This window comes from Micromys minutus (genome assembly GCF_963924665.1).
Source record: "Micromys minutus genome assembly, chromosome: 13".
NCBI lineage: Eukaryota > Metazoa > Chordata > Mammalia > Rodentia > Muridae > Micromys > Micromys minutus.
This window is the reverse complement of record NC_137982.1, coordinates 27,755,021-27,768,125: the sequence shown is the minus strand read 5'-3', so window position 1 is coordinate 27,768,125 and position 13,105 is coordinate 27,755,021. Positions and strand designations below refer to the sequence as shown.

Genomic DNA, 13,105 nt, shown 5'->3' with positions numbered 1-13,105 from the left:
GAGTGAGGATGACTTACATCCTATATTCTGTGAACCTTCTAGCCACCAGAATGATGAGCCAATTTAGCCTCTTTATTTATAAAGTATCCAGCTTCATGCACTACAGTATATATTACAACACAATTGACACAGATTGTCAGCCTGGCTTGTTCACAGCTACCTATGAATCCTGACAACTCATTCTCATGGGCATACTTTAGACAGCACAGAAAACGTTGAGTTGTGTAGACAATCCACTAGCCTTTTCCACTGTGCCAACAGCTTTAGAGAAATGGGTTTTAATAATAGTTGTGAAAAAAGGAATATTGTGGTGGCATTTCATAAAGCCTGTGCACATAACAATCATCAGAAATCACTTGTCTTTCTTTTCTTATCCTTTTTATTGGATAGTCTCTGTATTTACATTTCAAATGTTATCCCCTTTCTCCACACTCCCATCTCCCTTCCCACTCCCCTGGCTTGCATGAAGGTGCTCCCACTCCTAACCACTGTCTCTAACCTCAGTGCCTTGGCATTGCCCTACACTGGGAAAACAAGTGGAACAAAGGCCTCTCCTCCTGTTGATGACAGACAATGCCATTCTCTGCTACACATGCATCTGGAAACATGGGTTTCTCCATGTGTATGCTTTGGTTGGTGGTTTAGCCCCTGGGAGCTCTGGAGGGTTTGGTTGGTTAATATTGTTGTTCTTCCCACAGAGTTGCAAACCCTTTCAGCTCCTTCAGTCCTTTTTCTAGCTCCTCCATTGGGGTTCCTGTACTCAGTCCGATAGTTAGCTGCAAGCATCCACATCTGTATCAGTATGGCTCTGGCAGAGCCTCTAAGAAGGCATCCATATAAAGCTCCTACCAGTACGCACTTCTTGGCATAGTAAATGGGTTTGGTGGCTGCATATGAGATAGATCCCCAGGTGAGGCAGTCTCTGAATGACCGTTTCTTCAGTCCCTGATCTTCTATTTGACCTTGTATCTCCTCATGTGAGTGTTTTGTTCTCCCTTTTAAGAAGGACTGAGGCATCCACATTCTGGCCTTTCTTCTTTTCGAGCTTCATGAGGTCTGTGAATTTTTTCTTGGGATTTCAAGCTTTTGGGGCTAGTATCTGCTTATCAGTGAGCGCATACCACGTGTGTTCTTCTGTGACTGGGTTACCTCACTCAGGATGATAGCTTCTAGTTCCATTCATTCGCCTAAAATTTTCATGAACTCATTGTTTTTAATAGCTGAGTAGTACTCCATTGTGTAAATGTACCACAATTTCTGTATCCATTCCTCTGTTGATGGACATCTGAATACTTTTCAGGTTCTTGCAATTATAAATAAGGCTGTTATGAACATAGTGGAGCACGTGTCCTTGTTATATGGTGGAACATCTTTTGTATATATGCCCAGGAATTGTATAACTATGTCCTCAAGTAGCACTATGTCCAATTTTTCTGAGGAACACCAGACTGATTTCCAGAATGATTCTACCAGCTTGCAATCCCACCAACAATGGAGGAGTGTTCTTCTTTCTCCATATCCTCACCAGCATCTGCTGTCACCTGAGTTTTTGACCTTAGCCATTCTGACTGGTGTGAGGTGGAATCTCAGGGTTGTTTTGATTTGCATTTCCCTGATGACTAGGAATGTTGAACATTTCTTTAGGTGCTTCTCAGCCATTCAATATTCCTCAGTTGAGAATTCTTTATCTAGCTTTGTACCCTATTTTTAATAGGGTTATTTGATTCTCTGGAGTCTACCTTGTTGAGATCTTTGTATATATTGTATATATTGCCTTCTAACAGATGTAAGATTGGTAAAGATCTTTTCCCAATCTTTTGGTTGCTGTTTTGTCCTTTGGACAGTGTCCTTAGCCTTACAGAAGCTTTGCAATTTTATGCGATCCCATTTGTCAATTCTTGATCTTAGAATATAAGTCATTTGGTGTTCTGTTCAGGAAATTTTCCCCTATGTCTATATGGTTTTCCCTGCTTTCTCTTCTATTAGTTTCAGTGTAGCTGGTTTTATGTGGAGGTCTTTGATGCACCTGGACTTGAGCTTTGTACATGGAGATAATAATGGATCTATTTGCATTCTTCTACATGCTTACTGCCAGTTGAACCAGCACTATTTGTTGAAGATGCTGTCTTATTTTTCTATTAAATGTGTTTAGCGCCTTTGTCAAAGATTGACATAGGTGTGTGGGTTTATTTCTGAGTCTTCAATTCTATTCCATTGATCTACCTGCCTGTTTCTGTACCAATGCCATGCAATTTTTAATCACAATTGATCTGTAATACAGCTTAAGATCAGGGATGGTGATTCCCCTGGAAGTTCTATTATTGTTCGGAATAGTTTTTTTTATTATTCCAAATGAATTTGCAAACTGCTCTTTCTAACTCTATGAAGAATTAAGTTGTAATTTTGATAGAGATTGCATTGAATCTGTAAATTGCTATTGGCAAAATGGCTATTTTTACTATATTAATCTTTCCAATCCATGAGCATGGGGGATCTTTCTATCTTCTGTAATCGTCTTCAATTTCTTTCTTCAGAGACTTGAAGTTAAAGAAATTCAGGAAAACACAGGTAAATAAGTAGAAGCCCTTAAAGAGGAAACACAAAAATCACTTAAAGAGATACAGGAAAACACAACCAAACAGGTGAAGAAATTGAACAAAACCATCCAGGATCTAAAAATAGAAATAGAAATAATAAAGAAACCACAAAAAGGCACAACCCTGGAGACAGAATACCTAGGAAAGAGATCAGGAGTCTTATATGCAAGCATCACCAACAGAATACAGGAGATAGAAATGAGAATCTCAGGTGCAGAAGATACCATAGAAAACATTGACACAATACTAAGAGAAATTGCAGAAAGCTTTTAACCCAAAACATACAGGAAATTCAGGACACAATGAGAAGACCAAACCTAAAAAAAATAGGTATAGAAGAAAGTGAAGATTCCCAACTAAAAGCCCCAGTAAATATCTTCAACAAAATTATAGAAGAAAACTTCCTAACCTAGACAAAGAGATGACCATGAACATACAAGGAGCCTACAGAACTCCAAATAGATTGGACCAGTAAAAAATTCTTTCTAACACATAGCAGTCAAAACACCAAATGTACAAGACAAAAAAAAAAAAAAAAAAAAAAAAAAGAATATTTGAAGCAGTAAGGGAAAAATGTCAAGTAACATATAAAGGCAGACCTATCTCAATTACACCAGACTTCTCAACAGAGACTATGAAAGCTAGAAGATCCTGGACAGATGTCATAGAGATCCTGGGAGATCACAAATGCCAGCCAGGATACTATATTCATCAAAACTCTCAATCACTTGTCTTTCATGAGGCTCTTGCTAAATCATGATCTCAGTAGATTGTTGGTTATCTTATCGTTCCATGTTTTGAAATTTTTGTTTAAAAGTTTTCCATCTGAAAAGAATATGCACATTCCCATAATTCCAGCATTTAAGAGTGTGAGAGGGATGTGAGTTCAATGCCAATCTCAGCTACTTAGTGAGTTCTTAAGTAATTTAGGCTTTATAGCCAGACACTGTCTCATAAAATAAAAGTAAAAATAAAAATAAAGGAGGCAAAGCAAAATATAAACCATCTTTCAGTCATTGTGTGAGCATGATTTAACCAACTCATATCAAATGGGATTGCTACAGCAGAAATTTATATACTGAAATCTTGACCTTACTTTAACATAAGGACTTATGCATAAATAGGATCACCAATAATTTAATTAACTGAGATTAAATCAAATTTACACAGGCCTTTAACTTAATAAAACTGGTATCCTCATGAAATGGGGAAACTTCAGCACAGATATGCACACAAGCAAAATAGTATGCAAATATGTAATGTTTTTATAAGCCAAGAAATGCTGAGGGTTGACAGAAAACTACCAGAAACAAATTGCAAAGCACAGAACACTTCCTCTGCATGGCCTTTAGCAAGAACCACTCTTGATAGCACTGTCTGAAAATTCTAGCTAGTACAAAAGCTACAAGACAAGAAATTTCTGCTACTTTAATCGGCCTAATTTATGAAGCTTTGCTAGCTTTAGGTCAGTCCTAGAAAAGATATATATATGTGTGTGTGTTATAGAGAATTTCATTCCATGATGGGTTTCTAGTTTGGGTTTTAATTTAATATTTTTTAGGAACTTTGTACATATGTCATGTGGCATTACATCACTCTGGCCCCTCTTATTTCTAATGACGCTTTTTTTTGCAATTAATGAACAGTATTTCCCAAATCCTAACATAAAAAAAAGATAAGTATTTGTTAGTCTATCACCTTGAAATTGTGATGTAACATTTTATAATTGTATGCCTTTATACAGAAAACTACATAGGTACACTCACAGACTAAATAAAAGAAAGGTAGCTGAGTGAAAATTCGAAGTAATGGATTCCATTTTCCATACCATTTTTTAAATAAGAATCTATATGTAGGACTTTAGGATTTGGGGATGGAGAGATGGCCCAGTGGTTAAGAAATCACATTTCACAGGCAAGTAGCTCAATGAAATAGAATTGAAGACACAGAAATGAAACCACATACCTATGGTCAATTGATCTTTGACAAAGGAGTTAAAACCATCCAGTGGGGGAAAAAGAACAGCATTTTCAACAAATGGTGCTGGTTCAACTGAAGGTCAGCACATAGAAGAATAAATCGATCCATTCTTATCTCCCTGTACAAAGCTCGAGTCCAAGTGGATCAAGGACTGCCACATAAAACCAGATATACTCAAACTAATAGACAAGAAAGTGGGGAAGAACCTTGAACACATGTGCACAGGGGAAAATTACCTGAATAGAACACCAGTGATTTATGCTGTAAGATCAAGAATCAACAAATGGGACCTCATAAAATTGCAAACCTTCTGTAAGGTAAAGAACACTTTCATTAAGACAAAATGACAACCAACAGATTTGGAAAATGTTTTTGCCAATCCTACGTCCAATGAAGGGCTAATATCCAATATATACAAAGAACTCAAGAAGTTACACTCCAGAGAATCAAATAACCTATTAAAAACAATGACTTTATAAAATTCCTAGGCAAAGGGATGAAACTAGAAGCTATCATCCTGAGTGAGGTAACCCAGTCACAAAATAATACGCATGGTATGCCCTCACTGATAAGTAAATATTAGCCCAAAAGCTCGGAACACCCAAGATACAATTCACAGACCATATGAAGCTCAAGAGTAAGGAAGACCAAAATGTGGATGCCTCAGTCCTTCTTAGAAAGGGGAACAAAATATTCATGGGAGGAAATACAGAGAAAAAGACTGGAGCAGAGACTAAAGAAAAGATCATCCAGAGACTGACCAACCCATGGATCCATCTCATATGCAGCCACCAAACCCAGTCATTATTGCTGATGCCAAGAAGTGCTTGCTGACAGGAATCTGATATGGATGTCTCCTGAGAGGCTCTGCCAGAGCGGTACTGGTACAGATGATGATGCTTTCAGCTAACCACCAGACTACATACACAGCTGGAGGAATGGCTTCTTCCATGTGTACTCTTTGCTTGGTAGTTTAGTCTCTGGGAGTTCTGGGGTTTCTGGTTGGTTGATATTATTGTTCCTCCTATGGGGTTACAATTCCTTTCAGCTCCTTCAATCCCTTCTCTAACTCCTCCAGTACTCTGTCCAATAGTTGGCTGTGAGCATCCATCTCTGTTTTTGTCAGACTCTGGCAGAGCCTCGCAGGAGACAGCTATATCAGGCTCCTGTGAACATGAATGCCATTTCTTTACTTTTGGATAGTCATACCCACCTTTAAGCAGCTGTCAAAAGTTATGGACTCTCTCATGAGAAACAATGCAAAGTAAAAATACGTGTGCACTTTTGGAAATAGTTTCCTGAAACATAAGTATGTATCCCAGCAACAAAATGGGTAACTGATTCATACTGTGAGTCATGTGACTGATGTTAGGGAGAAACTGAGATGGGGTTGAAATGGAGTCAGGTGGGTCTTTATTTCTCACACCTTCGAAGGCTGTGAAGTCCAAATTTAAAGTACTGTGTGGTTTAATACCTGGTGAGGTCCACTTCCTTGTTTGTGTACAGCATCTTCTGTGTCCTCTGGTGGCATAGCAGGAAAGGCAGCTCTCTGGGAGCCTCTTTTACAACCAACCAACCCTTGACTGCTTGGGGCCATCAAGGCCTAACAATCTTCTAAAGCTGACTTCTTAACACCATCACATTGGAGATTAGGTTCTACATAGAAATTTCAGAGTACAAACACACCCAGACCACCTCTTTCAGGGAAGCCTTTTCTGCCTATGCCCATCCACTCTGACCATACCTTTCTCTGAACTTCTACTGCATTCTTAATGTCTATCAACTTAGTCTTTTGGCGATTTGTATTAGCTTGCTCTTCTAATTCCTTTTGGCTGGCACTTGAACTGCAAAGGCACTGAGGGAAGGATGCATTGTCTTAACGCACTGTAGCATCTTTCCGAGAACTTAGAAATTGACTGATGATTTGCTTGCTTGACTAAAGTGATACCATAAATTCGTCCCATTATCCAAGAAGGAAGAGAACCTTCATAATTCTACATAAAATTCTATCTCACCGGGAGAGTAAACAGACAGTTCGAATAACGTGACCAGACATTTAAGAATAGAATAGCAGCAACAAAGCAAAGCAAACCATTAGAACAAACTCAGGCAAAAGCCCTGCTTCCCTTCCTCCCCACAGAGAAGACAACCAGACTGAAAATGATTGATTAGTGAGAAACTAATTAGAAGAGAAACTTCTTTAACGTGTTCACTAAGCAAAGAATTTGTTTAATTACTGTGGGGAGATTTAGCATGCCACTGAGATAGATGTTCTGGTCACTCATTCCAAGTAATTGGGTAGAGAGTGACTTTTGTTTCCTAAGTGATGTTAAAGGACACACTTCAAAAGAAACCACTCTAATTGTGACTTTGACACAGATAAAAAGGCAACTTCATAGTAAAGACTTTCTTCGGAACTAAGAATGTAGATCAGAGATAGTGCACTTGTCCAACATACAAAGCCTTGGATTTGATCCCTAACACTGATAAAAGAAAAAAAAACCCTATCTTTAGCTCATTAATGAGCTAATAGAAAGATGTTATCATTGTTCAAAGGAGAATCCAAAAGAACAAACATTTTATGGATAAAGAGTCTTAAAATGACTATTAAAATGTAGGCAAAAGAAATAGAAACAAAAATAACCAAGTTTATTAGGGGGAAAAAGTCAGTCACAGAGTCTTTAATTCAGAAATGTGCCTGCAGGACAAGAGTGATCCAGACTTGTATCAGTTCCCTGTATATTTCCGAGTTGTAAAATGCCTCCCATCTTCTCAGAATGGACAGCATTACAAACTCCCAACAATAGAAGGATCATCCTTGTACTAATTGTACCAACCGTCTTGAATGGTTGGCCTCTTACTCCTGACTTCTTTTCCTACTTGACTTCTCTGGTGCTGTGATAAACACCACAGCAGAAGTAACTCAGGGAGGAAGGGTTCATTATTTCTCACAGGTTAGAGTCCGTCATTGACGGAACTTGGAGCAAAGGTAGAGGCTGAGTAGGCAGGAGGGAAAGCAAAAGGTGAGTGCTTTTCTTTCTGCCTGTCCTTTCTATCTGGATTGCTCCCTACGCTCGGTGGGAACTTCCCACGTCAGTCAGTCGAGGAAGTCAGAGCAGATCAGCAGGTCCGGCTTCCTCCGGGGATTCTAACTTGTGCCAAGTTAACATTAAAACCAGCCATCACACTTCTCTTTCTTCAGCTACGTGTGGCAGGTCAATGTGAGCTACAGTAAGTCCTGCTGGAATCTGACTCTCTTCCCAGGGAGGCTACTGACGATGAGATCTCGTGATCATCTCCCAAGAATAAGCTCTTGAACACATACAGCCTGTTTTATAGTAGGCCCATCTCATTGTTGACAATTAGGTGATTTGATGAGTCACCTTTAGAAATATTTTCTTAATGTGAATTTTGTCCTGCTTTATAGTGGTTTCTGTCACACTTTCTTTCCTTTTTCTATTTTACTTGCACTCTTTGTCAAGCCAAGTTCTCACAGACCACAGTTACCCAAATTAATAAACTTTCTCTTCTCTTTTATTATCTCTAATTTCTTTTATATTCTGAATAAAGGTATAAGTTTAACCAACTTCCTTATCCTAATGTCCAAATGTATTTTTTTCAGTTTTCTGTTTTTAGACAAATGTTTATATTCTTTTTTGTAGACAAATATTCACAATTCTTGGATATATTTATAATATTATGCCCATTTAATTTCTATTGTCAGTCAATTACAGTATTTTAAATATAACTGTTCATAAAGTTTTAGAAACTAAAATTATCTCTTGTTGAAAACTGAAGGATGCAGAAACCTAGAAAGTACGTTTTGATAATTTTTCTTTGGGTTGCTGTTTATCACAGATTAGATCTTAGAGTTAACTGAATGACTCTCAGAACCAAGTCAACATACAGATGGAAGGATGAATCAAGATGTCAGTACACGGAGAGACAAAAGCCTTGCTTTTTTAATAGGATGATCTGTGCTTCCGCATGTATGAGTTTTGGCTGTTAATATTTTGCTCTCCAGTTTAAGGAGAGTCACTGGACCTTAACTGGCCTTACTATCCAACAGCTCAGGACTCCTGAATCATCAATTGCTTCTTCCTCTCAGAAATCACAGTATAAAGTACAGCCGAAGCTGCAGGCACCTTCTCGTCCAGCGGTGTCTCAGATGTCTCAGATTCATTCTTAAGGAGCCGAGAAATTAATCTTCCAAAATGTCAAAAAGACCATCTTATGCCCCACCTCCCACCCCAGCTCCGGCAACACCAATGCCCACCCAGCACACCAGGGTCTGTAGGCTACAATCCATACAGTCATCTCGCCTACAGCAACTACAGGCTGGGAGGGAACCCGGGCACCGACAGCCGGGTCACGACATCCTCTGGCATTACAATTCCAAAGCCTGCAAAGCCACCAGATAAGCTGCTGATGCTCTACATGAGGTACAGCAGAAAGGTCTGGGACCAAGTAAAGGCTTCCAACCCTGACCTAAAGTTGTGGGTGATTGGCAAGATTATCGGTGGCATGCGGCGAGATCTCACTGGTGAAGAGAAACAAGAATACCTAAATGAATACGAAGCAGAAAAGATCGAGTGCAATGAATCTATGAAGGCCCATCACAATTCCCCTGCCCACCTTGCCTACATTAATGCAAAAAGTCGTGTGGAAGCTGCATTAGAGGAAGAAAGTCGACAGAGACAGTCTCGCATGGAGAAAGGAGAATGTTACCTGAGCATTCAGCCTGCTGAGGATCAGGATGATTATGATGGTGGCTTTTCAATGAAGCATATTGCCACCGCCCATTTCCAGAGAAACCAGAGAAGCCTCATCAGTGAGATCCTCAGAGAGAGTGTGGTACCTGATGTGCGGTCAGTTGTCACAACAGCCTCAAGCAACAGGTCCAGCCTTTAACGGTCCATCGGTGGAAACTAGAAGCCGAGCTTCTTCAGATAGAGGAACGACACCAGGAAGAGAAGAGAAAATTCCTGGAAAACACAGGCTTCCCCCCCACCCCCCAGCACAGGCTCTTTTAACAATGAACTTGAAAGGCTGTGTGGTCTGAAGGCAGAAATAGACACGGAGAAGATCGCAGCTGAGATCGCACAGGTCTGCAGAAGGCAGGAGGAGAGGGAGAAGGAGGCCGCAGAGCAAACTGAGCAGTCAAGGCAGCATCGCCCCCGGGGAAGAGCAAGTCTGGAACCAAACTGAGGAGAAGAAGGATGAGCAGAGCATCCCGATGGAGACACACCTTGAAGACACTGCAGAGAGCCAGCAGAATGGTGAAGAAGGCTACTCCTGAGGACAAGGAGCGTGGGCAGGAGGGGGTGACAGCATGGAGGTCCAAGGGACCAGTGACAGTAACGCCAGCTCAGAGAGCAACAGTGTCACAGTGGAGGAGCCGCCCACAGTCCCAGTGCCAGAGGACGAGAAGAAGCAGTAAATGTTGCCTTGTTTTATGTGACCTAAACCCTTTTTAAATGAAAAATAAAATGTGGTTAAAGCAAAAAAGAAATCACAGTATAGTGTTTCCTTCAGTGGTACATATATTGAAGTTGAAATGATACAAAACCAGATTAGCATGGTGCTTGCTCAAGGATGACAGGCAAATTTGTAAAGCATCCGTGTTCCTTGTTTTTTGGAACACTGGGGTGGGGGAAGCACTTTAGATACCGACTTTCATATCATTCTCAAAAATCCTAATCTTATAAAGTACAAAAGAACCTTTAAATTCTCATATCAAGATAACAACTGAAAGTTTTCTACAATGGTCAACGACAGAAACATCTAGTATCTGGAAGTCAGGAACCCAAAAGAACTAAAGAACAGCAAAGTTTCACACCGTAAGTCAGAGCAGGGGCTACGTTTGGTGTATGGAATCGGGGATGAGTTGCTGGTTCTATTCCTGCCTTATCTAGATGAAATCTCTGAGACTCAGGCTCTTTCATCTTCTATGAACTCAGTCTAGTGAGTTGTAGATATAGAAGCCTCTGTCCAAAGTCTGTTTCCTACCTGCTCCTGGGATACAGACCATCCTTTGTACACATCTTCTTTAAGGAGCCAAAAAGAACTCAACAAAATTTGTCGCGCGCCCACGCTTCCCACCGATAGGAACAGGCGTGCAACAAACAACAAGATTCTTCTGCGGACAACCTTTATTGTACAGTACTCTGAGCAGGGGACTTCTTGAGCAGGAAACTTCTCTCTGAGCCGGGGACTCCCTACCGGGGTCTACTGTATAGGCGACCTCTCACGTGCAGTCTCCCACGTGCAATCTCTCTGCCCAGTCTCTCTCCACGTGGGATCTCTCTGCCATCTCTCCACGTTGGGTCTCCCGCAATCTCTCCACTATCTCCCTCTCCATGTGGGGGAGAAATGCACTGCTATATATGCCTAGGAGACTCGTGTCGCTACCTGATTGGTGCACCCTCCAGTAACTCAATAGTATGCCCCGAGAGCAGGCTATGACGTATGTGGCGCATGCGCATTAAGTCTCTTGGCTGGGCAACAGCTCTGTTTGCTGAGTTCTCGGCGGGAAGCCGGCGCCATGTTTGGGTGTGGCACAAACGGCTCCCTACAAAAATTTCCTTACATTGGAAAGTCGAAATCTGTGCATGAGTTCAAATTATTGGTAAGCCATTGTATCTAAGTATTGGCTGTGTCACACAGCATCACTGTGTTGTAAGACTCATGCCTGTGTCTTTCTACTTACTAGGACCTATGTGTGTGTGTTTGTGTGTGTGTATGTGTGTGTGTGTGCGTGTGTGTGTGTGTTGTAATTTTTCTCTGATATGTTAAGGAAGATGACCACAGAGGCAGATGGTCCTGTGTGCTGTCTGTGCAACAAGAAGCTAGTTATTCCTCTGTCAAAGGTGCCCCATCCTTTTCTCACCACCTGAAGGTGAAAGCAAATCCGCCTACCACCAAGCTCTTCTCCACAGCTTCCTGAGGCAGAAAAAGTGCATTTCACCATGACCAACACTGATCTTGAAATCTTGCTCTCACCAGGCGCTCAACATAGAGTGTATGATGGCTGTTTGCTGGCTCTGGTAAGTCCCTGTTACACTGTGTTAGCACCTTCTGGGTTTCACAGGCTCTCTCTTATGCCCCAAAAGAATTGGATAAAAGACTTAGTGTCCAACTTGAGTTTCATGGGCTACCATTTTCTTACGTCTTAGTCAAATTAGAGATATTAACCACATTTTACGTTGCCATCATCAAATTTCAGTATTCTTATACATTTTGTTTTCCTGAGAACAAGGGAACAACTCTGTAATGAGAAACAATAGCCAGAGTTACAATTTATTGCATGTGTATAAAATATCTCTTGGGTAAATTAATAAACAAATTATTGGAGATGCGCCATGTCTATGCAGTTCAAAAGTAATTTTCAAGATTTTTTTTCATACCTTAAGAATTTATTCAAACATTTAAAAATATTAACAGGCTTGTATAGTTTCAGTATTACATTTAAAGGATCTGCATATAGAGTTTTATTTTTCCCTTTTTATTGAAAATAGATTCTTTTTGCCTAATGAACTATTATTTGATATGATCAGAATATGTTAAATACATATATAAAACCATATAAACACAATAAACCAATATCATATATAATTGCTGGATACTTATAAAAACCTTTTTCAGAATCATAAGTATTTAAGCTGTTATTCAATCAACTCCAAATAAACAACCTCAGTAAGTGAAAGAGAGACACCAAATCTGATTGAGCTGCACACAACTGTACATATGGATAAGGCCTTCCTTACAACTTCTAGATCCCAGGATACCAGCGGACTTCCCACACAGCCATTCATCCTGCAGCACCGCAGGACGCTAACTGCCTCTCCAGTGGTTGTCAGACTCACTGCAGTACCATTTGCTGGCCAGGCCAAGCACAGCATTTGAACTATTGGGTTCAATGAACTACACCAATTATTGAGACGGATAAATAAATGAATGGGCCATTACTCTTATGAGCAACCTGGGTTAGTCGTTAAGTCTAAGTGATTAAAAACTTAAGAGGCCCAATGTAAAGTTGAAGAACAATTTTAAGACATTTAATGTACAGAAAGACATCCATTATGAAAGCCAGACTAACCAGAATCGTTAATAAATGTATTTGAAATTGTACCTGTGGGAAAGATATATGCTAAAATTAGTCAATATGTATACTGTACTGTTAAAGATATCTGTCCAACATGGTGTTTGCCACTATGAAAAATATGCATGAGTCATGATTTCTATATTTAACTGACTTATAATCTAGTTGGAAGATTAAAAAAAATCACACATATGAAAAATCTAGAGGCTGTTAAGTGTTAAATTCTGTATATTTTGCTATAAAAACAGATAATTGAATTATTGTAAGGATGCTCTTTGTAACCCAAGCCCAATCAAAAAACGCACTTCCTGTTTATTGTTTTTAATTTAATACTATTTTCTAGAATTACATGATAAGCACCACATCCACATTACTTCTGCCTCTACTTTTCCCCTTTCAACTCCTCCTATATACCACCACCAAAGTC

At 39.9% G+C, this 13,105-nt stretch overlaps 1 pseudogene across 1 annotated transcript; it reads left to right on the top strand.

Annotated features, from left to right (window-relative positions):
• Positions 1–8,791: 8,791 nt before the first annotated feature.
• Positions 8,792–10,017, top strand: LOC308429169 (SWI/SNF-related matrix-associated actin-dependent regulator of chromatin subfamily E member 1-like; annotated as a pseudogene). The gene has a single exon. The product of its transcript is annotated as an SWI/SNF-related matrix-associated actin-dependent regulator of chromatin subfamily E member 1-like (transcript).
• The last annotated feature ends 3,088 nt before the right edge of the window (positions 10,018–13,105 follow it).